This window comes from Odocoileus virginianus, chromosome 1 (assembly GCF_023699985.2).
Source record: "Odocoileus virginianus isolate 20LAN1187 ecotype Illinois chromosome 1, Ovbor_1.2, whole genome shotgun sequence".
In the NCBI taxonomy this organism is placed as follows: Eukaryota; Metazoa; Chordata; class Mammalia; order Artiodactyla; family Cervidae; genus Odocoileus; species Odocoileus virginianus.
Window position 1 is genome coordinate 39,536,853 of NC_069674.1, and position 27,085 is coordinate 39,563,937.

The 27,085-nt window shown below is 37.8% G+C and overlaps 1 protein-coding gene and 1 non-coding gene across 11 annotated transcripts in view; both read right to left on the reverse strand.

Annotated features, from left to right (window-relative positions):
- Window positions 1–27,085, reverse strand: part of COA1 (cytochrome c oxidase assembly factor 1) — an 85,191-nt gene that overhangs the window by 57,093 nt on the left and 1,013 nt on the right. The window lies entirely within an intron of this gene.
- Window positions 660–766, reverse strand: LOC139036698 (U6 spliceosomal RNA). The gene has a single exon (XR_011489533.1). It is a non-coding gene; the product is annotated as a U6 spliceosomal RNA (small nuclear RNA).

Sequence of the window (27,085 nt, forward strand, 5' to 3'; positions counted from 1 at the left end):
ATGAGCCAGAGAATTGTCCTGGTACTTGATAGCGTAGGGATGCTGCTAGGGTCTATTTATTTTCTCTTTTTTTTTTTTTATTTTTTTTTTTAATTTTTTTTCCATTTATTTTTATTAGTTGGAGGCTAATTACTTTACATCATTGCAGTGGTTTTTGTCATACACTGAAATGAATTAGCCATGGATTTACATGTATTCCCCATCCTGGTCCCCCCTCCCACCTCCCTCTCCACCCCATCCCTCTGGGTCTTCCCAGTGCACCAGGCCCGAGCACTTGTCTCATGCACCCAACCCGGGCTGGTGATCTGTTTCACCCTAGATAATATACATGTTTCGATGCTGTTCTCTTGAAACATCCCACTCTCGCCTTCTCCCAGAGTCCACAAGTCTGTTCTATACATCTGAGTCTCTTTTTCTGTTTTGCATATAGGGTTATCGTTACCATCTTTCTAAATTCCATATATATGTGTTAGTATACTGTAATGGTCTTTATCTTTCTGGCTTACTTCACTCTGTATAATGGGCTCCAGTTTCATCCATCTCATTAGAACTGATTCAAATGAATTCTTTTTAATGGCTGAGTAATATTCCATGTTGTATATGTACCACAGCTTCCTCATCCATTCGTCTGCTGATGGGCATCTAGGTTGCTTCCATGTAAAAATATGGAACGCTTCACGAATTTGCGTGTCATCCTTGAGCAGGAGCCATGCTAATCTTCTCTGTATCGTTCCAATTTTAGTATGTGTGCTGCCGAAGCGAGCACCTATTTATTTCTCATTACTCAGTGGACCAGCCACCACTGATGCTGTCCTGAGGCTGCAGCAGAATGCTTTTCTTCACTAGGTTCCACTGACTTTTTGACTTCTTTACTTGATCTGAATGTTTGCTGAAGAATCACTTTCAATGACTTCCATTTCTTTGACTCTTTTTAACATGTTCCACCAGGGTGGCTTGGTCCTCCTCCTTTCTTCTCCTTCTTCATTTCTTTCTTTGGGTTTCAATAACTGAAAACATGGAAAACGAAGCTATCTTGTACATGACTATGAGTGAGTGCATGTGTACGCGCTCAGGCGTGTCTGACTCTGCGACCCCATGGACTGTAAACCACCTGGTTCCTCTGTTGGTGGGATTTTCCAAGCAAGAACAGTGAAGTGGGTTGTCATTTCCTACTCCAGGGCAACTTCCTGACCCAGGGATCCAACCCACGTCTCCTGCATTGGCAAGTGGATTCTTTGTCACCATGCCACCTGGGAAGTCCATGTCACTATATTTGTACATAATAATATACATCAGGACTGTGGTTACCTCCGAGGAGGAAGGGAAGAAGAGAGAAAAACAGATTCGGGGAGGAATATACAGGGTACTTCAACTGTATCCATTTTGTTTCTTAAAAAATAAAAGCCTATTCCATATGGGAAAATAGCAGAATTTGACAGAAGTAAATAATAGCCATATAAATATTTGTTATGTCATTCTCTAAATTCTTTTGTAACCTTAATTCATAATTTTAATGGAACATATTACATTCTAAGAAAGCTTAATATGATTAAAATTTCACATTTTCCCAACTTTGTAAATACCAATTGCCAGCTTCTTCTAACTGAAATGAATGTTAAGGCTGCCAGGGCTTTTTGAAAATTCTGGAATTCCATGAGAAGAGAGCTGACTGCCAGCACACCCAGTACTCCACGTCAGCTTCCTTTTCTTACAAAGAACTTCGAGTGGCATATTTCTATTTAAATATTAATCATCTGTAAACACTGCCACATAAATATGCCCCTGAGGAGAGCTGTGAAGTGGAAAGACAATTTGAAGCAGATACAGCAATAGGCACCAGGACTCATGTGAGCTTCTAAAATCACCAGTTGGTGCAAATGACTGCCGTAAAGGCAGGTAACTGCTCTACGCTTAGGGCCTTAGCCTTCTGAATTACGGCTGGACCAGTGAGATCTCTGTTGTTTTCTCAGACCTTTTACCACAACTAGAAAGGACCTATCTAACTTCAACTCAGAAGAAAAATTCTCCTGAAGATTGCTTATTGAGGCTTCCCTGGTGGCTCAGATCGTACAGAATCCACCTGCAATGCAGGAGACCCAGGTTTCATCCCTGGGTTGGGAAAATCTCCTGGAGACGAGAACGGCTACCCACTCCAGTATTCTTGCCCAGAGAATTCCAAGGACAGAGGAGCCTGGCGGGCTATAGTCCATGAGGTCACAAAGAGTCAGGCACAACTGAGTGACTAACACTTAGAATAATACAGGATAAAAATCCAAGAACATTAAAACATAATCTTTAGGAAAATTAATGTCTGCAAAATAAAAACAAAATTTGTGGGATCACATATAATATGAAAAGTGAATGTTTATCCCTTAGATAAATCAGGTTAATTTCACTGACATTAACACAACCAACTTGCTCTTATAAGCAAGATTGTTTTAAAAAATCTCAAACACAAAAACTGATACACAATATGTGGATACAGAGGCATAAATCCAGCTGGCTAGTATAAATGACAAACTTCTCGATGCTATGGTTTCCTTGATATAATATCCAGGAAAGGTAATAAACACCTGCCACCCACTAACATTTATACAGAAACTTTGAGAATCACAAGACAAAAGACAATGCAAAACGTGCTTTATTAACCAGAGTGAAGACACAGAGTTGATTCACTAGGTAGCCATGAGTCAAAAATGATGAGTCAACTAGCACAAGAACAACTCTATTATTCTAATTATTTGTATAAAATGTGTCAGTGGCTATGTGATGTGAATCATCAATAGCTTGCCATACTTGTGATTTGTACTTGGTTGGGTACTTAGTTTCCAAGGACACTAATCTAAACTAGAATGTGCTTTTAAAAGCCCATTATCAGTGATTACTGATTAAATAAGTAATCTTCACAAGCAGATACTGCTTGGAGGGCACATCAAGCACACAAATGTGCCATCCATATAAGGGCTAATACATCCATTCTGAAAAGCATCTGAACATTTGAAAGTCACAAGCCCTCACCACCAGCTTATATTAGCACAAGCGTTTTTGCAACTCTCCACCAGAAAGTTTCAAATTCCCAGGGCTTTACCATCTAGAGCTTGGGAAAACACACAACAGGGTGGGTTAGGAAAGCTACAATTATATCTTGACTGCCTTCATCAGATTATAGGAGTAGGAGGTAAAGACATTAATTGAGACACTCATAAAAGAACACACCCTTAAAGGTGAATTCTGCACTCCGATACACTAGGATCAGATGCAGAAGTCACAGACACTCTATCACTTGGTGAATTTTTCAGGAAGCAAAAACAATGGGAAGTGCATACACGAGAGGAGACATTCAGTGCACCTTTCTGCATACAATCAAGGTACTTATTACAATTTAATTAAAAGTTTTTACATCATGCGTAATGCCAGGCTGGATGAAGCACAAGTTGGAATCAAGGTTGCCAGGAGAAATATCAATAAACCTCAGATACACAGATGAGCACCCTTATGGCAGAAAGTGAAGAAGAACTAAAGACCCTCTTGATGAAAGTGAAAGAAGAGAGGGAAAAGCTGGCTTAAAACTCAACATTCAGAAAACTAAGATCATGGCATCCAGTCCCATCACTTCATGGCAAATAGATGGGGAAACAGTGGAAACAATGACAGACTTTATTTTGGGGGGGGCTCCAAAATCACTGCAGATGGTGACTGCAGCTAGGAAATTAAAAGATGCTTGGTCCTCAGAAGAAAAGTTGTGACCAACCTAGACAGTGTATTAAAAAGCAGAGACATTACTTTGCCAACAAAGGTCTGTATAGTCAAAGGTATGGTTTTTCCAGTAGTCGTGTATGGATGTGAGAGTTGGACTACAAAGAAAGCTGAGCACCAGAAATGATGCTTTTGAACTGGGGTGTTGAAGAAGACTCTTCAGAGTCCCTTGGACTGCAAGGAAATTCAACCAGTCCATCCTAAAGGAAATCAGTCCTGAATAGTCACTGGAAGGACTGATGCTGAAGCTGAAACTCCAATACTTTGGCCACTTGATGCAAAGACCTGACTCATTTGAAAAGACCCTGATGCTGGGAAAGATTGAAGGCGGGAGGAAAAGGGGATGACAGAGGATGAGATGGTTGAATGGCATCACCGACTGGACGGACATGAGTTTGAGTAAGCTCCGAGAGTTGGTGATGGACAGGGAAGCCTGGCGTGCTGCAGTCCATGGGGTCACAAAGAGTCAGACACGACTGAGCAACTGAACTGGACTGAACAAGTAATACCACAGCTATGTAGAATGCTGTTAACATCCCAACACCTAATTAGCATATCAGCATATCATAACACCTATTAGCACTTCAGAATGAGAGCTGTCTTAGAAGTCATGGCCAAAGGCATTTCAGAAATAAGTTGAAAGAGAAATTAGGCAGGAGATGGGATATTCCTAGGGCATGATTAGAGTCAGCCTACCTTTTCAAATATACAAATACCAGGGCATGGGACTATTTTAAGTACATTTTTGGTATGTCCTTTTGATTCGTCATCTCAAAGATCTATATTAAGTATATAAGTATATTTATATATTTAACATAACTGTTTTTATTTAAAAAACAATTTGTCAAAAAAAAAAAACAATTTGTCAATTTATTTTACTAATGCTCATTGGTGTAAGAGGTGCTCTGAAATATGCAGGGTTTTTTTTATTTCTCCTTCATTTTTTAAAATTTATTTTTAATTGAAGGATAATTGCTTTACAATATTGATTTTATTTTTGCCCTACATCAACATGAATTAGCCATAGGTGTACACATACATGTCCCTTCCCTATTGAAACCTCCCTCCACCTCCACTCTTTCCCACCTCCCTAGGCTGTTACAGAACCCTGGTTTGAAACACCTTAAGGGCAAGGGAAACTTAACTTCTATCTCGTTAGTGTCCGCCACTAAACAAAAACCAAGACTATGCCAGCAAATCCAGGATGCTCTATGATTTTGATGGATCTGATCCAAATTAAACTTTAAATATTTAGCATCATCTGGTGTTAAATTTATTCTTTAAACTGAAGAAAGTATGGATCACAACAAGTAATATAAAACCTCAAATCAGTAATAATATTCCAACATTAGTGTGAATTAAAGCTTTGGGAATTGCTAGAAAATGTTAATTTTGTGTATATATAAAATTTTCCTTTAAAAAAAAAAAAGCCTCTGCTGCTGCTGCTAGCCTTATTTGTCTCATGGAAAAATTCTTTAGACTCACAGTCTAACTAATTCTGGCCTCAGATTGCAAATATAATTTCTAGTAACAGAGAAAAAACTAGCAGAGAAGCCCTGATAAACTTTCCAAAAATGCAGGATGATCCCTGTACATAAATGGGGCGGGGGGGACTTAAACTTATAGTTTAATACTCAAGATCATAGTGATCTTTTATTACAAAAGTTTCATTTTTTAAATGGGATGGCAATGTTCTTTACAGTTTGCAAATGTACCAAGTTAAGAAAATGAAGCTATAGCAACACTAACCTCTGCACCCAGAACACATACCTCTCCACTGGGTGCTCTGTAAAGAAGTATTAATTCTTCTCATGTTATCGGAGACTCAGAGGGGTCCCTTGCCTCAAAGAAATTATAATATGGACTAACATATCATTTTGTCAACAGCAGTAATGAGATTATACCAATATATCCTGCCTATTTTACCAGTTTTCATTTCTAAAAGAGAAAGCTACAAACAAAATAAAAAACTTATGTAGACTTAGAGCAATATATGACTTTGAGGAATCCTTTTCAGAGAGAATTAAAACACGTCTTTACCACTAAATTATTTTTAAATAATAAACTGTGAAAACTCTTTTAGTAACTAACAAATAAAAGTACTAGAGAAAAAAATTTCATTTTATATACTACTGAAAAGAAAACCTCTTTTACACAAATGCTTAGTGTATTTTGATTCAGAAGCTAAAAAGTTATCACCATTATTAATACCAGTTGATATAACTGATATGACTATATGAAAAGATAATACAAAGAATTACTTAAAACCATTACCAGAAAATCAATGAGTTTAATCAAGTGTGATGTAAATGATAATCATAAAAATCAACTCTTATAAATACTCAATTACAAAAAATTTTCAAAACAATATTCCATTTGCAATTAGAAAAATAAATATATTGAAACTTTCAAAATTTAACCAGGAATGTACATAACTTTTACAAAACCACAAACCTCTCGGGTTAAAAACAAGGTTTGAAACAACAGAAAAAGTACCCAAAAAAAGTGATAGCTTCAACTATTTACAATTAAGACTTTCTACAATGAAAATTAAAACATTATACTTCTGTCATCTTTAAAGAAATATTATACAGCTATTGGGTCACAGAAAAACTTGGAGCATCTCAATTATCAAGGCCAAAGTCACTTTTATTGTGTGCTGGCTAAAACAGCCAGTAAAGATTAAACTCTAATCTTTAAAGAGTTCACAAATTTATAAGTATATCCTCAAGCCCAAAATTAATCAATAATCAAAGGACATGCAGATACAAATGAAATGGAGAAGTAAGAAGGACAATCTCATATGGAATATCTACTGGGCATTATAAAGCTGGGTGGTTCTTTTCTTACTGAAGTTGAACACAAGAAAAGCACACAAAACATAAATGTTCAGCTCAGTAAATTAGAACAAAACAAACATCCATGCAATCACCATGCAGGTCTAGAAACAACACTGCTAGTATCTGGGCAGTGAGGAAGAGACTTCCTCCCAATCATAAACCCCTTCTTCCTCTCCAAGCGAAACTATCATGGCTTTGAAACACTGGTATCATACAGTAAGTGCTCTTTAGCATGTGGGTTCTTTGGGTTAACATTTTGTTTTTCAGATACATCCATTTTGTTGTGTGACCCGAGTTTGTTCATTTTCGTTTACAGTATTATATTCCTAGGCAGGAACATATAATAATGTACTTACCTACTATACTATGATGTACATTTTTCACACCGCCACAATATGAAGCGAGACCAAACAGGGCTGCTATCAACATCAAGGTACACACAACTTGGCTGCACACATGCAAACCATTTCTGTGGCAAGTGGAACAGCGGGGTCCAACCAGTTTACCAAAGTGGCTGAATCAATTTATACACACCAAGAGTGTATGAGAATTTCCTTGCCCATATTCCTACAAACTCTCTATTGTTAGTCTTTTTCTCTCATTTTTCTATCGTTGTCTTTTTCTCACGGATCTGCAGCAACCCCACTGCCACTCTGCTGGCACAGCCACCCCTCACCTCCAAGGAATAACAACTCCAACAGTGATGATACTACCAGCCTTAAGCTCTCCTGCGTGCAAACACTAGTCTATGTCATCTCACTAACCCTAACCGTGTATGGGGGATTCTGTAACTATCCCTATTTTAGAGATGAGGCAAAAATACACAACCAAGAAATGAGAGAGAAAGCGCGTGTGCACGCGAGCGAGCCAGGGTTCAAGCCCAAGTCTGCTCTCCCAAACCAGGCACCCCTCACTGCTCTCTGGCTGCCCTTGCCGCGTGCTCACATGGGCTCACTGCTCACCCAGGAAGCCTCCTAGCTGCTGAGCACATTCCCAGGCCTATTCCCTCGGTATTATAAATCCTACTATGCCTTTATTCATTCCACAAACTCTGTGAAGGGAAAAGCAAAATGAAGTCAATGTCGATAAGAGAGCTCTCTAAACTGGATCCAAGAGGCCACTGAGGAAGTGAAACGTCACATCTCAACACAGATGGGAGAACTCTTTGTCAGACTGCTGCCAATAACTTCTCCCACTCTGTGGCTTGCCTTCTTACTGCCTTAAAGGTGATTTTTGACTAGCAGAAATTCTTGATTTTAGTAAAATCCAATTTATAATTTTCTTTTTGTACTTAATCATTTTTGTGTCCTATTTAAGAAAGCTTTGCATACTCTAAGGCCACATATTTTCCTGTACTGTCTCCTAACATATTTACTGTTTTGCCTTTCACAAATAGATCTATGATCCACTGGGAATTTGAATGTAGTCTGAGATACAGGTCTCGGTTCACTTTGTTCCATGTGAATATGTGTGATGCTCGAGCACCATTTACTAAAACACCACATTTACACTGTTCACTGTTCTGTTCTGTGTGCCACCTTTCCCACAAATCAAGTGTCTATATATGTGTACGCTTGTTTCTAGATTCCTTATTCTATTCCACTGATCTAATGAAACAAGAGTATTGTATATCCTTGTACCAACAGAACAGTCTTTATTAATCTAGCTTAATTTTAATTAAAAATCTTGAGATCTATCAAATTGTTCCACTTTTATTCTTGAAGAGTGTCTTGGCTTTTCTCAGCTTTTTGCATTTTCATATAAATGTTTCTCTTTTAATGATTGTCACAACCCTTTAGGTAACTAAAGCTTATCAACCCACTTTAAAAACATGGCAAAGCAAACCTCGAAAACTGATATAACTTGACTGAGGTCATAAACTGCACAGTTTAGATTTGAGCCCAGGAATGTGCTTGTGCTAAGTCCACACCTACAGTATCCTGCATGCCTATAAACTTACACACGTGAAAATGTTAAGCCTAAAAACAGACACAAGTAAAAATAACAACAAATTATTATTTTACTACCTACTGGATTTCCTATAAGTAGTGTTAAGATAACTAATTCTACCAATGCTGGCAAATAAATTTACTATGAAATTGGTACAATAGTACCAATTTTGCCAACAGAAGTAAAAATGACTATTAATACAATCCTTTTAGAGTTCTAAGGAACTAAATGTGGTTACTGCTAATAAAGGTACAAGAGAAGTTGATATCCTGAAGCAATGATTTAGTTACTTCCTGCTTAAAGCCCAATTGTTTTAAAATGTAGGTCATGCCTTACTCCCATTCCAGTGCATTAAGGAGATGAAATAAGTAGATCTTCGGTAGGTAAAGGAGAGAAAAGATTCATGGACAACTCCCAAATATCTAGCTTGAGCAAAGGGTACTCAAAGAATTAACAGTCTATGAACTAATACCTCTTTAGCAACTACACACTGTGCTAAGTGCTTGACATAAATTATCTCATCTCATCCTACCAACTCTAGCAGGTATTACTGCTGCCCCAAACTACGAATGAAAAAAATAGGAATGGGAAAGAAAGTACCGAGTATCAGATCTTAACTGAACATTCCAGTTGCTAAGCTCTTTCTACCATAACAAACTGCTAACATCTATGTGATATTTATTTCACAACTGAGCTGAAAAACTAGATTTTCCACTGGGAAATATACAAGTGACCCTAAAACAACAGCCTGGCAGCTGTCAGGATTTCACTGTAATTCAATGTAGCAAGTCACATGGGAGCCTTTTGACATTATTGCCCCTAGCAAAGTCACCTTTGAAAACAATACTACATTTGTTTGCCTGGGTTTTTCTATCTTTTTTTCCCCTTAAAGATTGGCACTGTAAACGTAAAAAAAAAAAAAGTTTAGATCTTTAATATATCTTAGAAACGAAACAATAGCTCACCCTACACTTTTTACAATCCCACTACAGTGACTAGTAAATTTAAACTAGTATGACATGGATAAACAACAAGTTCCAACTGTTTAGCATAGGGAATTATATTCCATATCCTGTGATAAACCACTGTTGAAAATAATATGAAAAAAATATATATGTCTATATATACACACACACACACACACATAACTGAGTTACTTTCCTGCACAGCAGAAATCAAACACAGCACTGTAAATCAACTATACTTGAATAAAAATCTTAAAAAACTAGGAGCAGAGGGTAAGATGGTTAGGTAGCATTACCAGGTCAATGGGCATGAATCCGAGCAAACTCCAGGAGATAACGGAGGACAAAGGAGCCTGGCGGGCTGCAGTCCGTAGAGTCACAGAGAGTTAGATATAACTTAGCGACTGAATAACAACAAAATGTGTGTGTGTGTGTGTGTGTGTGTATACAATAGAATAATACATAGCCATAATATTCTTGCCTAGAGAATCCCATGGACGGAGGAGCCTGGTGGGCTGCTGTCCATAGGATCACACAGAGTCGGACACGACTGAAGCGACTTAGCATGCATGCATGTATTGGAGAAGGAAATGGCAACCCACTCCAGTATTCTTGCCTGGAGAATCCCAGGGACAGAGGAGCCTGGTGGGCTGCCATCTATGGGGTCACACAGAGTCGGACACGACTGAAGTGACTTAGCAGCAGTAGCAGCAGCCATAAAAAAATGAAATTTTTCCATTTGCAACAATATGGATAAACCCAGAGGGTATTACGCTTAGTGAAATAAGTCAGAGAAAGACAAATACTGTATAATATCACTTGTATGTGGAATCTAAAAAATACAACAGATGTGAATATAGCTAAAGAAGAAACAGACTCACAAAAGTAGAGAAAAGACTAGTGGTTACCAGTGGGGACAGGAAAGGTGGAAAGCGAAAGATAGAAGCAGAGAATTAAGAGGTACAAACTGGGACTTTTCTGGTGGTCTAACAGCTAAGGCTCCATGCTCCCAGTTCAGGGTGTGCAGGTTCAATCCCTGGTCAAGGAACTAGATCCCACATGCCACAACTAAGAATTTTCATTCTGCAACCAAAAAGATCCTGCATGCTGCAACGAAGATCAGAGATCCTATGTGCTGCAACTAAGAGCCGGCACAACCAAATAAATGTTTTTTAAAAAGAGGTACAAACTACCAAGTATAAAATAAGCTACAATGATAAACTGCACAACACAGGGAATATAGTTAATGCATTTTGATAACTACAAATGAAATATAATCTTTAAAAATTCTGAATCACTATGTTGTACATCTGAAACTGATATATCATAAATAAACTATACTTCAATAAAAATAACTCAAATTTTTTTAATTACTTGGAAACAAAACTAGTATTACAGACTCACGAAAGGATAAGAGATCACTATGATACATCTCAATAAAGTGGGCAGAAGAGAATAATTTCCTTATATTCACATGCATGGAAAATACAAGTAGGGCAGACATGAACCTGCTTTACTCTGTGCTCTCCAGACCACATCAGTAAAACTGGGCAATGCCCTTAAGAGGACAACATATCAACCAGAGTAACAGTTTTTACCTAACAGTAAGATTTATAACGTAGAGTCCTGGAAATTACTTATAAAAATAGTCTCTCTTTCACTGAGTCTGAAGATGGGGCCTAGAAATCTGACTTTTTTTTTTTAAGTTTCTATAAAACAGGCAGAAAACAACAAAGTGGCAATAAGCACATACCTATCAACATTACTTTAAATGAAACGGACTATATTCTCCAATCAAAAGGGATAAAGTGGCTATACAAATAAAAATACAGGACCCAACTATGTGATGCATGTGAGAGACAAACTTCAGCTTTAGTTATACATACAGGCTCAAAATGAAGGGATATTCCATGCAAATGGAAATCAAAAGAGAGCATAGGAAGCTATATGGAGAAGGCACTGGCAACCCACTCCAGTACTCTTGCCTAGAAAAACCGGGAAAAGCCTGGTAGGCTGCAGTCCATGGGGTCTCAAAGAGTCGGACACGACTGAGCGACTTCACTTTCACTTTTCACTTTCATGCATTGGAGAATAAAATGGCAACCCACCCCAGTATTCTTGCCTGGAGAATCCCAGGGACGGGGGAGCCTGGTAGGCTGCCGTCATGGGGTCACAAAGAGTCGGACACGACTGAAGCGACTTAGCAGCAGCAACAGCAAGAAGCTATATTTATTTCAGAGGAGATAGCCTTTAACTCAAAAGTTGAAAAAAGAGACAAAGAAGGTTATCATATAATGATAAAGGGGTCAAATTCATCAAGAGGATATACTGAACATACATAAACATACATACACACACACTTAACAATGTACCACATACATATCTTAAGCAGATACAAGGGAAGAAACAGACAACAATGCAATAAGAGTAGGGGACTCAGAAACCATAAGGAAACCTAGTTCTTGAACTATATGTTAAACCAAACGGGTCTAACAGACTAATATAGAACATCTACCCTAAAGCAGAAGCATACACAAAACATATTCCAACACAGATCGTATACGCAGTCACAAAACAAGTCTTAGCAAGCTTAAGAAACTGAAATCACACCAAGTATCTTTTCTGACCTAAATGATACCACTGACAGAAGGAAAATCGGAAAATCCAAAAATGTGAAAATCAAACAACATATCCCTGAACAACCAATAGGTTAATGGAGGAGTCAAAAAGGTAATTTTAAAAATCTTGAAACAAATGAAAAAGAAAACACAACACACCAAAATTCGTGGGATGCAACAAATGCAGTCTTAAGAGGGAATTTTATAGCTCTAAATGCCTATATTAAGAAAAATATCAAATAAACAACCTAAACTTAAACTTCAGCAAACTAGAAAGAGAAGATCAACTAAGTCCAAAGTTAGCTGAAAGAAATAACAATGATGACAGCAGAAATAAATAAAATTGGGACCAGAAAAGCAATAGAAAAATCAACGAAACTAAGAGCTGGTTTTGATAAAATAAACAAAATTCAAAATCCTTTAGCAAAAAAAAATCCTTTAGCCAGACAAACTAAAAAAGAGAAGACTCAAATAAACAAAATCAGAAGTGAAAGAGAAGACATTACATCTGATACCACATAAATGCAAAGAATCAGAAGAGATTACTATAAACAATTATTGCCAACAAATTGGGATAACCTAGATGAAATGGATGAATTCCTAGAAACATAAACCCTGTTGAGAAGGAAACATGAAGAAACAGAACACCTGAAGAGACCTATTAAGGAGTAAGGAGACTGATTCAGTAATCAAAAAACTCCTAACAACAACAAAAACAGAAACAGTTGATTTCACTAGTATGTGTTCAGTCACTCAGTCCTGTCTGACTCTTTGTGACCCCATGGACTGACAAGTCCATGTGGAGCTCCTCTGTCCTTGGAATTTTCCAGGCAAGAATTCTGGAGTGGGTAGCCATTCCCTTTTCCAGGGCATCTTCTCAACTTAGCAATTCTCTAGTAAATTCTACAAACATCTGAAAATAAGTTTATTACAACAATCCTTCTTAAACTCTTGCAAACAACCAGAGAGGAGAAACTCATTTTATCAGACTAGCATCACCCTGATACCAAAGCCACATACAGACACAGACAATACAACAAAAGAAAACTACAGGCCAACATATCTGATGAATACTGATATAAAAATACTCAGCAAAGTACAAGCAAATTCAACAGCACATTAAAAAGTCACCATGATCAACTGAAATTTATCCCCAGGATGCAAGAATGGTTCAATATCACAAATATCACAAATCAACAAATGTGATTTAACATAATGAAAGCTTAAAATCATATTTCGACAGATGCAGAAAAATGATTTAACAAAAATTCCACATGCTTTCATGATAAAAACTTTCAACAAAGAGAGTAGAAAAGAAATGTACATCAACGTAAAAAGAGTCAGACAACAGTTAATATCATACTCAATGGTGAAACGCTTGAAGTCTTTCTTCTAAGATCAGGAATAAGTCAAGGATGCCCATTCTTAACATTCCTATTCAAAATAATATTGGAAGTGTTAACCGAAGCAATTAGGCAAGAAAAGAAAATAAAAGGCATTCAAATCAGAAAGAAGAAAAGGGTCTCTGTCTGCAGATGACATGATCTGCTATGTAAAAAATCCTAAAGACTATACCAAAAACTAATCAATAAAATCAGTAAAACCACAGGAAACAAAACCAACATACAGAAACCAAAGCATTTCTATTCATTCCCTATGAAATATCTGAAAAAGAAATAATGAAAACAAACCCCTTTATAATAACACTGAAAACAATAAAATACTTACAAATATATTAACCAAGCAGGTGAAAAATCTGTATTCTAAAAACCATAAGACACTAAGAAGTTGAAGACACAAATAAATGGGATTATAGCTCATATTCATAAACTGGAAGACAATATTGTTTAAAAAAAAACAGTCATCCTACCCAAAGCCATCTATAGATTTAATGCAATCCCTATGAAAATCCCAACTGCATTTTTTTACAGAAATAGAAAATAATTGTAAAATTTGTATGGAACCGTGAAAGACTCAAATAGCCAAAAAAATCCTGAGAAAGAAAAAAAAAATCACACTTTCTGATTTTTACAAAGCTGTAACATCAAAACAGTATGATACTGGCATTAAAAACTGACATATAGATCAATGAAACAGAATTGAGAGCCCAGAAATAAACCCATGTATATGTGGTCAACCAATATTTGACAAAGTAGTCAAAAATACTCAATTGAGAAAAGCCAGTCTCTACAATAAGTATTGCTGGGAAAACTGGATATTTACATGCAAAAGAATGAACTGAAATCCTCTCTTATACCATTCACAAAAATGAACTCAGAAATGGATTATTAAAGACTTAAATGTAAGTAAGACCTTAAACATAAAACTCCTAGAAGAAAGTAAGATTAAAAGATCCTTGACATTTTCTTGGCAATGACTTTTTCAGATATGGCACTGAAAGAAAAAATCAACAAATGAGACTACATCAAACTAAAAAGCTTTTGTACAGCAAAAGAATCAATAAAATGAAAAGGCAATCTACAGAGTAGGAGAAAATATTTGCAAATCATGTATTTCATAAGGGCTAATAAAAATATATAAGAAACACATAAAATTCAATAACAAAAAGCAAATAATCTGATTAAAAATTAACAAAGGACCTGAATAGACATTTTTCCAGAGAAGACATACAAGTGGCCAACAAGCACGTGAAAAGATACTCGATATCACTAATTATCAGAAAAATGCAAATCAAAACCTCAATGAGATACCACCTCACACCTCAAAAAAAACAAGAGATAAGTGTTGAGAAGAACATGAGAAAGGGAAACCCCTCTGTATTTTTGGCAGGAATATAAATCAGTATAGCACTATGGAAAACAGTACTGATATTCCTCAAAAAATTAAAAATAAAACTGCCATATGATCCCACTTCTGGGTATACATCCAAAGGAAATGAAATCACTATGTCAAAGAGACTTCCATACTCCCTGTGTTCATTACAGCATTATTCACAGTAATGAAGACATGGAAATAACCAAAGTGTCCATTGATGAATGGATAAAAATGGATATATATACATACACTAGAATATTATTCTGTCATTTTTAAAACATGAAGGAAATTCTGCTATTTGGGGCAACATCAATGAAACTTGAGAGCTGAAATAAGTTAGAGAAAAACATTTACTCTATGATATCACTTATATATGAAATGCATAGCGCAAACTCACTGAAACAGAGAATGGCATTTGCCAGGGGCTTGGGACTGAGAAAATGGGAAGAGGCTGGTCAAGAAGTAAAAATCTCCAATTATGAAATGAATTAATTCTGGGGATCTAATGTACAGCGTAGTGACTACAGTTAATACTATTATATAGTTGAAAGTTGCCATGAGAGTAAATCTTAATTTCTCACCACACACCCACACACAAATGGTAATTATGTGAGGTGACAGAGGTATTAACTAACTGTACTGTAGCAATCATTTCAAAATACATACATGTACCAAATAATCACTTTGCACATCTTCAACTTACATAACGTTACACATTATTATTCTCAAGAAGTCTGATAAAAGAGCAAGATCTTTAAAAAGAAACAATATAAAATGACAAATTAATATCTTTGTAAAAGTTAATACACCATGTATTATTTGTCCTGTTCAAAAGTCTTTCATAACAAATATTCCAGATGTAGAAAAATTCCACTCATTTTGCATTGACATTGGTCAAATACAAAGTGTATCAAAAAGAATCCCTCAGGTGAAGTATTGGGGCACATGTTACCTCTATAAGCGCCTATAATTTTTTTAATGATAAACTATTTTGCTTACTCTGGTTTTGGTTTTGCTTTGAAATACTGCTTTTAGTATTCAGATTTTATATTAAGTTCTTATTTCATACTGGAGTATTCCATAAAAACATTCATACCTTCAATTCCTTAGTATTTAGAAAAAAAAAAAAACCCTACAGTCTATCAGTGAATATTCTGAACTTGAAAACACCATCAAACATTATTGGGTAATATTTATATATACAACATTGAGATCTCACAGCAAGGTTAACAGTACTACACAAAATACTAAATTGTAACTGCCAATTTACCAATTTATTTTCCTCCCAAACTTGTTATTTCTTGGAACACCACCCATAGGATTTATAATTAATATAAACTTATTTTACTTCTAAGAATACCTGTTAGCAGCAGATAGAGGATAAAAACATATTTATAAGATGGCAAAAACTATGAGTAAGACGAGCTTATTAATCATGATTCAGCTTTTCTCCCAGATGCTTCTGTCTCAGTTCCCAGACCTTTACTTTCTACTCGGTATGTCACCATGCCCCATTCTTGCTTTCCCCTTGATGCCAGAGGAACTCTTAAAACAAATGGTAACCAAGAGTACAGATTGTTAAGCTTTAATTCTCAGGAAATTTTAAATTCATTTTTCCTGTTTCCCTGACTATTTAAATGATTTTTCTCAGCTTTTGGAATTCGAATAAACGTAAAATTTCCTGAGAAGTGCTAGGAATGCCTTCCCACATGGAAATCCTATTTTATCCAGAGATCATTGCTGTGAGTCTCCAGAATCTGTCCCAAAGTGAACAGCATTCATTGAGAGTTACTAATGAGCAGTATTCACCCAATCTTCCTATTTCATCTCCCGTGTATCCCAATTTGAGAGATATCTGGTATTAGCTAGTTTTTGAGCTTTTTGAGGATTTACAAGGTAAATCTGGTCTTCTGCCAATTTAGGATTCGTAAGTCTTGCGTGTCTAGATAAATTGCCGTTCTTGTTTAGGCTTTTCAGTTTTTCAAACTGTACTGCTCATCTCCTCTCCTGATGTTCTGTCCTTTGGATCTTTACTATAGTTTCAGTAGAGTTTCAATAGGGAGCTAGAACAGAAGTTAATTTACCATCTTAATCCAATAAGAATCTTCACTTTTAACTAGTGTCTTAAGTGACTGTGTTGCATGTAGTCTCAAAACACACTTTCAAACACTAAACTGGAGGACAGTCAGTAGAAAGTACGCAGAATAGTGAACACAATGAGAAAATACTTGAGCTAAGCCGTCTAGTATGGATGTGAGAGTTGGACTGCAAAGAAAACCGAGCGCCGAAAAATTGATGCTTTTGAACTGTGGTGTTGGAGAAGACTCTTGAGAGTCCCTTGGACTGCAAGAAGATCCAACCAGTCCATCCTAAAGGAGATCAGTCCTGAGTGTTCATTGGAAGGACTGATGCTGAAGCTGAAACTCCAATACTTTGGCCACCTCATGCGAAGAGTTGACTCATTGGAAAAGACCCTGATGCTAGGAGGAACTGGGGGCAGGAGAAGGGGACGACAGAGGATGAGATGGCTGAATGGCATCACCGACTCAATGGACATGAGTCTGAGTAAACTCCAGGAACTGGTGATGGACAGGGAGGCCTGGAGTGCTGCGATTCATGGGGTCGCAAAGAGCTGGACACGACTGAGTGACTGAACTGAACTGAAGCCGTTTAGTCAAGGCTATGGTTTTTCCAGTAGTCATGTATGGATGTGAGAGATGGACTATAAAGAAAGCTGAGCGCAGAAGAATTGATGCTTTTCAACTGTGGTGTTGGAGAAGACTCTTGAGAGTTCCTTGCACTGCAAGGAGATCCAACCAGTCCATCCTAAAGGAGATCAGTCCCGGATGTTTATTAGAGGGACGGATGTTGAAGCCGAAACTCCAACACTTCGGCCACTTGATGCGAAGAGCTGACTCATTTGAAAAAGACCCTGATGCTAAGCAAGATTGAGGGCAGGAGGAGAAGGGGACGACAGAGGATGAGATGGTTGGATGGCATCATTAGCTCAATGGACATGGGTTTGGGTGGACTCCGGGAGTTGGTGATGGACAGGGAGGCCTGGTGTACTGCGGTTCATGGGGTCGCAAGAGTCGGACACAACTGAGCAACTGAACTGAACTGAAGGAGATTTACAAAGGAGAATATGGTAGGAGCCACAACAGCTACTGCAATAACTAAAGAGCTAATGGGGGAAGAGAAGTTAGGCTTGTTCTCTATGCCTCCAAGAAAAGCTAGAACCAGTGTGGGGAAACTGTAGGCCATAGATCTCATACAAGACAGAGAACTTAAACTCTCCCAAAAAGGAATGAACTGCCCCGGGAAGCCAGAAATGCAAGAACAGGCTGCACTATCACCACTTATTCGGGGTACCACCAACAGCATCTAAGCCCCAGATGGTGGTCTGGTCCAACCAGTGGCTGAGGCAAGACTCATACACATGAAAAACAAAGTTAATGGATAATTAAGAGCAAGAAGAATGATTTGACAAAGAGAGTCATTTTAGGTACACTGAGAGTTCTCAAATACAAAGCGCTGTCTACACTTCAAATATACCAGGTAATGACGGCCTGGTCCCAAACTTCCTTTTCGCAATCAGAATATAATTTTTTTCTACACATAATCTGAACTCAAATGTGCTTTTATCCCAAGATTTGAGTGGAAAAGTGACAAAGTGATGAGTCCCCATGAGTTACAAACCTTAATATATTCCTAAGCCATCACTTCTTTACCTAAAATGCATGTTGGCTTAAAACAAGTCACCCTGCTTCCATTCTGCTCCCCTAGTCCAAACAATGAACAAAGAGGACACCAGAGAAGATGGAGCATAGTGACCAAAGGAAAAGTGGCATAATGTGAGGCTGCAACAGTAAGCAGAGAAGTCAGATCACAGGCAAGGGCCAGAAGGGTGGACTGTTGGTCAAACTAAATATTTCTGGCTTATCCTAAGCATAACGGTAAATAATAGAAAAGTTTCAAGTAGGAGTTTGACATTATCACATTTTATATTTTTTAAAATAGTTTTTGTGTGAAAAATAAAGTAGAAATATCACATTTTGTTGTTGTTTAGTCACTAAGTCATGTCTGACTCTTTACAACCCCATGGACTGTAGCCCACCAGGCTCCTCTATCCATGGGATTTTCCAGGCAAGAATACTGGAGTGGATTGCCACTTCCTTTTCCAGAGGATCTTTCCAACTCAGGGATCAAACTTTTTGCATCTCCTGCATTGGCAAGCGGATTCTTTATCACATTTAGGCAGACCAGTTAGGAAGTGGAATCCAGGTGAGAGATAAAGGTAGTTTGGACTTGGATGACAGAAGTAGAGATGAAGTAACCAGGTTTAACAAAGTCTACCTAAAAGGTAGAATTAAGAGAATATTGAGAGGTCTCAAAGATGATCCCCAGTATCCTACATGAGCATCCAGATAAATGGTGGTACCAATTCCCAGGGAAGTATATACTACCAGATAAAAGTTAGGAATCCCTTTTTGAGTGAGTTAGGTTTGAAAACCTGAATCACCTAACTTTGAATGTCTCAAAGGCTCCACTTCATCATTTCTCACTAAACATTTCCATTAAAGCTTCAAACTCAGGATCCTGGGGATCAAAATCTGCATCTTTCTTCTGCATCTGCTCCATATGCTGATTAATTAATGCTATCAACTGTGAGGGATGTTATAGATGGGGTTCCTGCCCACAATAAAGAATACTGGAATATAAAACATCTGACATACGCCTCTGATAAAATTCTACCAGATCACAGGGAGGGGCTGGAAGGGAGGATTCACAGATTCACCCATAATACTCCAGGTATTCCTTCCACAAAGGTTAACCTTAAAGAGTTAACTGCTAATTCTACAAACATTTAAAACCATCTGAAAACAAATACAAAAAAAAAAAAAAGAATTAATCCATAGACTTTCATCCATAGACTGCTTTGCTAGGAGTAAGATAGCTTTTGAAATAGATCCAAAGAAACTAGATTCTAGAGTTAAATGTCAATTCTTAATTAACTTTTTTCCTGTTTTCCTGAAGTAAAAACTTCAAGTTAGTTATTTTGCGGCAATCTGTGTGTCCTGTTATGGCCCAACACTGCCCCCTGTTGGAAGGCATCACAGGCAAAATGATCTTATTTCTAATTAAGTTTGTGAAAAAGTTTTGAGTTTCTGAAAGAAAATGAAAAGGGATTATGTTTATTTTATCCTTCTTAGTCCATCGCATTTGAGTAAAAATCACTGGTTAAGAGTAAAGGAAGGAAAACCACCTTACTGCTTCCCACAGTAAAAAGCACAAAATGACATTTACCTTTTGGTTACCTGGGTAATGGAAAGGTGACCCTGAAGAGAGCAGGAGGGAGTTTTTGAAGTGAGGTGTACCCTGACTGTAGTAGCAGTCACACAAATCTATATGTGTATTACAATTTACAGAACTAAACCAAAAGGTAAAATAGTCAGTTGTACTGCATGATAATTTTTTAAAAGACAGATACAGAATAAGAGGATAAAAATACTCAGTGCCACATGTTTATAGAAAGGAAGAAAAATCCTAAAGTTAGAATGCAAAAACATTCACATAAAATTCAAGTTTTGCTGCTTATACCTCAATCTGAGCTACAGAAAGGTCCTGATCTGACACAAGCATGTTGAAATATTTAATATGGACTCGGAAGCATTTATAAAGGTTAATGATGTACACCAGCAATAAAATCACTTTGTCCCTAGCAGAGACAAGTCTGATGAAAGGTAACAATCTATTACCAAAAACTAGGAGTTAATATTCACCTTTCTCTGGTAACCTCAAAAGAATTATAAAAAGCATTTTATGAGTGTGTTTAGTCTTACTCAGAGTGAGTGAAGTCACTCAGTCGTGTCTGACTCTTTGCGACCCCATGAACTGTAGCCTACCAGGCTTCTCAGTTCATGGAATTTTCCAGGCAAGAGTACTGGAGTGGGTTGCCACTTCCTTCTCCAGGGGATCTTCCCGACACTGGAGCATAAACAGTCCAAGCTGGATACTCAGCATCTATGTAATCTTGGTATTTTGGATGCCAAGGAAATCCCACACAAATTTAAGTTATATTCAAGTTCCAAGAGTCTGGAGCACCCAAACCTATCTGGGGACCTTTCAAGTGCATCTGTAGTTGCCAAATGAAATAAGGTACCAAGAGCCCACACAATGGATGACCAGGTGAGAGAGCCCAGATGACCAACTGACCCAAACTGAGAGCAAAAGCCACATTAACACCTTTGTTCCTTCCATCTCTCCTGATAATATGCTTGCTGTTTACCATGGGGTATGGGCTGTAACACTGATGAGGAAGTATTAAACAGGGAGGTTACGAAAGATGTTAGAATTGGAGCGGAAGGGGAAGAGAGAGAGTCTGGCAAGCATGAGATCTTAGTTTTCTAAGATTTGGTTGAGTCATACTGCTTTCTGTATGTCTACACTTCCCCAGTAATCGCAGAGAGGCCAGTTACTGAGAGGGATCCCAGTACCCACAACATAACACTTCCAACTTCAGGGGAGTAGTTGAAAAAATAATGGTACAGTAATAAGAGAATACTATTAGTCATTTCCCACTCTTCACTAATTAATGACATGGATATCTTTGCACTAAACTTGCTTGTCAGAAGCAGCAATATTCACAGCATACCAGAGTAACTGCCAAAGTATCCAACAAGATACTCAGCAGAATAACAGAACAATCCAGACCTCTGCAATGATGCAAGTCTGCAAAATCACCCCCATCTTACCATCTGCCATGACAAGTTATTTCCCCCCAAAGATTGAAAACACAGAAAACAAACATTGAAATCAAATAACAGCAAAAAGAAAATAAAGCAGGAGATTAGATCATAAACAAGTTTGGGATCTGGGAACCTATCCAGGTAAACTTCTTTCATCTGAATTCTAGCAGATAATTTTAAAACTCCAAGATCTCCAAAACCTAAGACAAAAACTCCCACATACCTTCAACCAGTAGATGGCTCTTTGAATTCATATTTTTAGAAAGGTAAATGTGATCATTAATGTACGCCTAAATTACACAATTCTTTTAAGCCTCATATTTTATGTGAATGACAAAAAACACTGAAGCAAACTGATGGATCCTCAAAAAATCAAACCAAGAATTACCCTGTGCTGGGCTTAGTCATTCGGTCATGTCCAACTCTTCGCAACCCTATGGACTGTAGCCCACCAGGCTCCTCTGTCCATGGGGATTCTCCAGGCAAGAATTCTACAGTGGGTTGCCATGCCCTCCTCCAGGGGGTCTTCCCAACCCAGGGATCGAACCCAGGTCTTCTGCATCACAGGTGGATTCTTCACCATCTGAGCCACCAGGGAAGCCCAAGAATACTAGAGTGGGTAGCCTATCCCTTCTCCAGGGGGTCTTCCCAACCCAAGAATCAAACCAGGGTCTCCTGCATTGCAGGTGGATTGCTTACCAGCTGCGCTACTGGGGAAGCCCGCAAATTATCCTATGACCCAGCAATTCCACTTATGGTATACACTCAAAAGAACTCAAACAATAACTGTGTACCAATGTTCATAGAAGCACTATTCATAACAGCCAAAAGATGGAAACAACCCACATATCTATGAACTAATGAATGGATAAACAAAATGTGATATATGCATACAATGGAATATTATTTAGCCTTAAAAAGGAAGACAATTCTGCAATATGCCACAAGGATGAACATGAAAGACATGATACAAAGCAAAATAAATCAGACACAAAGAGAAATACTATATTCCAGAGGCAAAGTGGAAAGGTGGTTACCAGGGGCTGGAGAGAGGGGGGAACTGGGGAGTTATATGTAACAGGTTATACAGAATTTAAGGAAGATAAAGGTTCTGGAGAGGATGGTGGTGGCAGCTGCACAACAAAATGAGTGCACTTAATGTCACTGAATAGTACACTGAAATGGTCAGAATGTGAAATTTCATGTTATGGACATTTTACCACAATTAAAAAAAAAAAAAGCAAACACTAGAGCAAGAAACACACAGTCCTCCCGACAAATCAGGCCATATGGAAATAATGAAGCCTCAGGTATTGCATGTAAAATAGAATTTTACATGGGAGCTATTTTTCTAGGGAGCTATGATGGATAGTTTTCCTCAGTCACTCAAAATGTTCAGAGACCCTAAAAATATCTGAATCACCACTACCCATGAAATGAGAAAAACAAACACCAAATAATGTTAATAGAATTTTATAAAACTACTATTCCCAGCATGTCACAATCCAGAACCAGCATAGTTACACTCAAGTTCTGCACACATAAAATCTTCAAATAAACTTCTGCAGGCATGTATTAAGTACCTCTATTTGATAAACAACTGTCCAGCACAGCTCTCACAAATCTAATGCACTAAACACGAAGATGAGAATAAGAAAATAACTTCTAAGTGTTTTAGAAAGTTTAAAGAACAAAGCTGAAGCAGATTTTAGCATGTTTTTCAAGGCAGAAAAACAGGGAGGCACAAGAGTCTGAAACAATTAACACTCTACAAGCACACTTCCGAGATATTGTGGGTTCAGCTTCAGACTGTCACAATTAAGTGAATATTGCCATAAAGTGAGTCACATGAATTTTCTGTTTTCCCAGGGCATGTGATAGCTATGTTTACACTATACCACAATCTATTAAGTGTGCAACAGCATTATATCTAAAACCAATATATATAATTTTAAAATAGTTTACTGCTAAAAAAAAAAGCTAACCATCATGTGAGCTTTCAGAGTCATATCTTTATGCTGGTGGAGGGTCTTTGGCTGATGTTGGTGGCTACTGACTGATCAGGTGGTGCTAGTGGTAAACAGCCTGCCTGCCAATGCAGCAGACATGTAAGAGGCATAGGTTCGATCCCTGGGTCAGGAAGATTCCCTGGAGGAGGGCATGGCAACCCACTCCAGTATTTTGCCAGGAGAATCCCATGGACAGAGAAGCCTGGCAGGCTACACTTCATAGATCACAAAGAGCTGGACATGACTGAAGCGACACACACACTCTGACTGATCAGGGTATGACTGCTGAAGGTTAAGGTGGATGCAGCAATTTCTTAAAGTAAGACAAGAGTGAAGTGTGCTGCATCAACTGACTCTTCCTTTCCCAAATGGTTTCTCTGTAGCAAGTAATGCTGTTACACAGCATTTTACCCACAGGAGAACCTCTTTCAAAATTGGAGTTAACCTCTCAAACACTGTCGCCATTGTATCAAACAAGTTGATGTAATATTCTAAATACTTGTTGTCATTTCAACAATCTTCACAGCATCTTCACTGGGAGTAGGTATCATCTCAAGAAATCACTTTCTTTGCTCATCTGTAAGAAGCAATTCCTCATCCATGAAAGTTATATCATGAGATCACAGCAATTCAGTCACATCTTTAGACTACTACTAATTCTGGCTCTCCTGCTGTTCCCACCACATCTGCAATTATGTCCTCCACCAAGTCTTGAACTCCTCAAAGTTATCCATGAGGGTTGGAATCAACTTCTTCCAAAGTGAAAGTCGCTCGGTCGTGTCCAACTCTTTGTGACCCCATGGACTGTAGCCCGCCAGGCTCCTCTGTCCCTGGGGAGTCTCTAGGCAAGAATACTGTAGTGGGTTGCCATGCCCTCCTCCAGGGGGTCTTCTCAACCCAGGGATCGAACCCAGGTCTCCCACATTGCAGGCAGATTCTTTACCAGCTGAGCTACTCAGGAAGCCTAACAAGGTAATACCTGCTTTCACTTGAACACTTAAAGGCCAGTGCAGGGTTATCAATTAGTCTAATTTCAATATTACATTTCAGGGACTATGGAAGCCCAAGGAGAGAGGGAGAAACGGCGTAACAGTGAATTGGTGGAGCAGTCAGAACACATACATTTCTCAATTAATTTCACTGTCTTATATGGGCACAGTTCATGGCACCCAAAAACAATTACAATGGCAACATCAAGGATCACGATTGACAGATCATCATAACAAATTAAAAATAATGACAAAGTTTGAAATATTCTGAGAATTACCACAATGTAACATAGAGACACAAAGTGAGCAAATGTTGTGGGAAAATGGCGCCAACAGAGTTGTTTGATGCAGGTTTGCATCAGAGACCTTCAATTTGTAAAAAACACAATAATCAAACCACAATAAAATAAGGCTTGCCAGTAAAGCTAAACATAGTACCAGAACTCAGACTAACCAGGGAACTTCCATGTCAGTTTCTGTAATTCCTATCATTTAAGAACAGTATCCCAAATGACCACCCAGAAGCCTTTTAAGGAAAACATTCACAGTACTGACCACATAAAAACATAAAGCATCAGCATAGTAAAATATAGGAAAAAGTTAACAAATAGTCTGAAAATATCTGTTCCATATCTAACAGCTAAGGGGCTAATATCTTTACAGAAAGAACTCCTACAAATCAATAAGGAAAAGGCAAAACCAGTAAGAACTGGAAAAATTATATAAACTGTTTTCCACTGCTTCATTTTTCAAATCTTAAAATGCTGCTCACAGGTTCTTCGCATCAATTTTCCTGAGCCTGGTCTTTCACACTTAGTAATTCACTCTGAATTGCTCCCACATATCTATATAACATGGTCTCCAGGAAAAGTCAAAATTAAGCTCATGTGCTTCCCATTTAAAGGAACTATTGCATAATTCCAAAGACTGTCATACACCTGATGAAAGACTTGACCTAGAATATATAAAGCACTCTTACAACTCAATGGTAAACAACAGCTTAGTTTTTAAATAGGCAAAGGAATGAATAGACATTTCTCCAAAGAAGATAGACGCAGTGGCCAACAGCACACAAAAAGATGCTCAACATTAGCCATCAGGGAAATACAAATCAAAACCACAACGAGACAATGCTTCACACCCAATAGGACAGCTAGAACTAAAAAAAAAAAAAAAAAAAGATAATAAGCGTTGGCAAGAATGTGAACCTTTATATCAGAACCTTTATACACTGCTTATAGGAATATAAACTGGTGCAGCTGCTTTAAAAAAAAAAAGTCTGGTAGTTTTTCAAAATGTTAAATGTAGAATTACCATATGACCCAGGAATCCTACTCTTATGTACACAGCCAAGAGAAATCATTATGCTCACACAAAAAAACGTGTACACCAATGTTCATATCAGCACTATTTAGGATAACCAAAACAACTGAAATACCCATCAACAGGACCAATGGATAAATAACTGGTGGTATATCCACAGTGAAATAATATTTAGCAATAAAAAGAAATGATGGGCTGACACACTTCAACATGTTAAGCGAAAGAAGACCACATGGTTTATAATTTTATTTATCAGCCTATTTTAGAATTGTCCAGAATAGACAAATATATTTATATATTCAGCAGATTAGTAGTTCCTTAGAGCTAAAAGTGGGGTAGGCTAAGGAGAGTCTCTCTCAAGGGAGACTGCTTATGGGTACAGGGTTTCTTTCAGGGGTGATGAAAATGTTTTAAAATCATGGTTGTCGGTTGTACAACTTTGTGAATGTACTAAAAAGCAATGTGTATTTTAAATTCCATGGTGTGTGTCCATGGAATATTACTCAGCCATTAAAAAGAATTCATTTGAATCAGTTCTAATGAGATGGATGAAACTGGAGCCCATTATACAGAGCAAAGTAAGCCAGAAAGATAAAGACCATTACAGTATACTAACACATATATATGGAATTTAGAAAGATGGTAACGATAACCCTATATGCAAAACAGAAAAAGAGACTCAGATGTATAGAACAGACTTGTGGACTCTGGGAGAAGGCGAGAGTGGGATGTTTCAAGAGAACAGCATCGAAACATGTATATTATCTAGGGTGAAACAGATCACCAGCCCAGGTTGGATGCATGAGACAAGTGCTCGGGCCTGGTGCACTGGGAAGACCCAGAGGGATCGGGTGGAGAGGGAGGTGGGAGGGGGGACCGGGATGGGGAATACATGTAAATCCATGGCTAATTCATTTCAATGTATGACAAAAACCACTGCAATGATGTAAAGTAATTAGCCTCCAACTAATAAAAATAAATGGGAAAAAAATAAATAAATAAATTCCATGGTGTGTGAACTGTATCTCAATCAAGCTGTTATTTTTTCAAAAGGACTGCAGGTTGGGCTTTTTCTCCCCAGTTTTAACTCCATTTTCCCCCCAGTTCCTAA